Here is a 2,978-nt window from a genome sequence, read left to right as displayed (position 1 = left end):
GATTACTTTACTAAATAAAAATAATTATTATTACCATTTTTGTGTTAAATATTTCATAAGCTACTTTTCCTTGGCATACGCATAGGTATTTTTGCATGCCTAACTACTCTCTAAGAAAGTGTGTCCATACTCCAATACCAAATGTTTTTATATTTCTTCTCCTCTTTCACAATCATCAGTATTAGTCTTTCAAGCTCTGTCAACATTTGGCCACAATACTTAACCAAACTATTTAAGGACAGTTTTCACAGTTATTCAAATGCCCAGTCACCTCTGAAATAAAACCTCAATTTGTTCCTTTATTCATTTCTTAATTTTTTATTGACGTATAGTCAGCTTGCAATGTTGTGTCAATTTCTGTTGTACAGCATAATGCTTCAGTCATACATAAACATACATAAATTCCTTTTCATATTCTTTTTCATTAAAGGTTACTACAAGATATTGAGTATAGGTCCCTGTACTATACAGTATAAACTTGTTGTTTATCTGTTTTATATATAGTAGTTAATACTTGCAAATCATGAACTCCCAATTTATCCTTTCCCACTCTCTTCCCCCCTGGTAACCATAAGTTTGTTTTCCATGTCTGTGAGTCTGTTTCTATTTTATAAATAAGTTCGTTTGTGTCTTTTTCATTTTAAATTCCACATATGAGTGATATCATATGGTATTTTTCTTTCTCTTACTGGTCTACTTCACTTAGAATGAATATCTCTAGGCCCATCCATGTTGCTGCAAATGTCATTATTTTATTATTTTTATCACTGAGTAGTACTCCATTGTATAAATATAACAAAACTTCTTTATCTAGTCATCTGTTGTTGGACATTGAAGTTGCTTCCTTATCCTGGCTATTGTAAATAGTGCTGCTATGAACATTGGTGTGCATCTATGTTTTGAATTAAGGTTTCCCCTGGATATATGTCCAGGAGTGGGATTGCTGGATTATATGGTAACTCTATTCTTAGCTTTTTAAGGAATCTCCATAATGTTTTCAATAATGGCTGCACCAAACTACATTCCCATCAACTAGTGTAGGAGGGTTCCCTTTTCTCCACAGCCTCTCCAACATTTATCATTTGTGGACTTTTTAAAGATTGAAGTTCTGTCTGGCGTCAGTTTTGATTTGCATTTCTCTCATAATTAGTCTCACTTTGTTTCTTTATCCTCTGTATATCCATTCATGACCTAGACCTCCTTTTTAATAGTGTAGTGTACCCCATGCTGATCTCCTTCAACATAAAGTATCCTGATAGGTTAAATGCTTAGAAAATAGAACATTTTGGAAAATTATCTTTTTTATTCTACCTGTATTTCAGATAACAGTGTGGCTCAATTTAGCAAAATAAAAAAATATTTTAAAAAATCAATATAATTATTTTACTGTAGTCAGAAAACACCCTGCCCACATTTACATATCACCAAATATTAATATAAAAGTCAAATTCAAGAGTCAATAATATCTCAACTAGCTGAAATAATAAAAGTAACAGACAGTGACAAATATAGGAATTAGCATCAGAAAATGTAACCTTCAAGTATCCAGACTCTTTAGCCATTATACATAAAAATAGATTTTAAAAAAGGTTTCTTCTGTATAGCACAGGGAACTATGTCAGTATCTCATAGTAACCTTTAATGAAAAAGAATGTGACAACGAATATAAGTATGTGTATGCATGACTGGGACATTGTGCTGTACACCAGAAATTGACACATTGTAACTCACTGTGCTTCAATAAAAAAAAAAAAATCCAGACTCATCACATCTCACCACCTCTAACACTTTCACTATCATTTCTTTTTAAGAACTATTGCAATAGCCTATTAATTGGTGTCTTTATTTCTATCCTTGTATACCTTCTAGTCTTTTTACAAAATAGCAGCCAGAGTGATCATTAAGAAATATGGATCTCAGGGAGGGTATAGCTCAAGTGGTAGAGCATATGCTTAGCATATATGAGGTCCTGGGTTCAATCTCTGTATCCTCCTCTAAAAATAAATAAATAAACCTAATTACACACCTCAAAAATAACAACCAAAAAAAACTAAAATAAAAAGTTGGAAAAAAATGGATCTCTATTTAAATTTAATTTTTATCAATCTTTTCTAGATTGTTCTATATGAAAACAATTCCTCTATAACATTCAGTCCTCTTAATTTTTTAATTTTTTTTAAAGCACATACCAAAACTAACAAATATTAAGGTTTTTGTTTACTCTGCTAGAATGCAAGCTCTATGAGAGCTAGAAGTTTGTCAACTTTTTTCACCACTGCATTTCATCACCTATAATAGTTCCTGAAACATAATCGGGTTCTTTGATCCCTTAACATTTTTATTATAAAAAAAATTTCAAACATACAGTAAAGTTGAAAGAATTAAACAATGATCAGTCTTACACACCAACATCTAGATGCTACACTAAGATTTTACTGTACTTTAAAACTCGATTTTTGTGCTCAAATCGGCAGCACATATACTAAAATTGGAACAATACAGAGAAGATTAGCATGGCCCTTGCACAAGGATGACATGCAAACTTGTGAAGTGTTCCATATTTTTGCCTATAATGAAAAAGAATATGAAAAGGAATATATATATGTATAATTGAATCACTATACTGTACACCAAAAATTAACACAACATTGTAAACAGACTGCATTTCAATACAAAAGATAAATAAATAAAACTTGATTTTTGGAAGTTAATTTTTGTGGTCTAAAAAATTCCTTACATATTGTAAATAAGGGAAGATATCATTGTGGTCATTTTACAAATAAAGAAACTGAGGTTCAAATAAGAAAATCAGCAACTTGCTAGTTTAGTGCCACACAAAGCTCTTTCCATTTACAGTGTTTCCTTACCTTGGCTGTGCATAGGAGTCACTTATGAAGCTTTAAAAACACTCATGTTCAGGTGTCATTCTCAGAGATTTTGATGTAATTGGGCAGTTTCAGTGTGCACTCAAAGTTGGG

General features: G+C 31.5%; 1 non-coding gene across 1 annotated transcript; it reads left to right on the top strand.

Annotated features, from left to right (window-relative positions):
- The first annotated feature begins 2,458 nt into the window (after positions 1–2,458).
- Positions 2,459–2,565, top strand: LOC116151126 (U6 spliceosomal RNA). Its single transcript, XR_004134902.1, has one exon. It is a non-coding gene; the product is annotated as a U6 spliceosomal RNA (small nuclear RNA).
- Positions 2,566–2,978: the final 413 nt, after the last annotated feature.

Source organism: Camelus dromedarius, chromosome X (assembly GCF_036321535.1).
Source record: "Camelus dromedarius isolate mCamDro1 chromosome X, mCamDro1.pat, whole genome shotgun sequence".
NCBI classification, from domain to species: domain Eukaryota; kingdom Metazoa; phylum Chordata; class Mammalia; order Artiodactyla; family Camelidae; genus Camelus; species Camelus dromedarius.
Note: the sequence above shows the minus strand (reverse complement) of the source record. Positions and strands in the feature narration are given on the sequence as shown.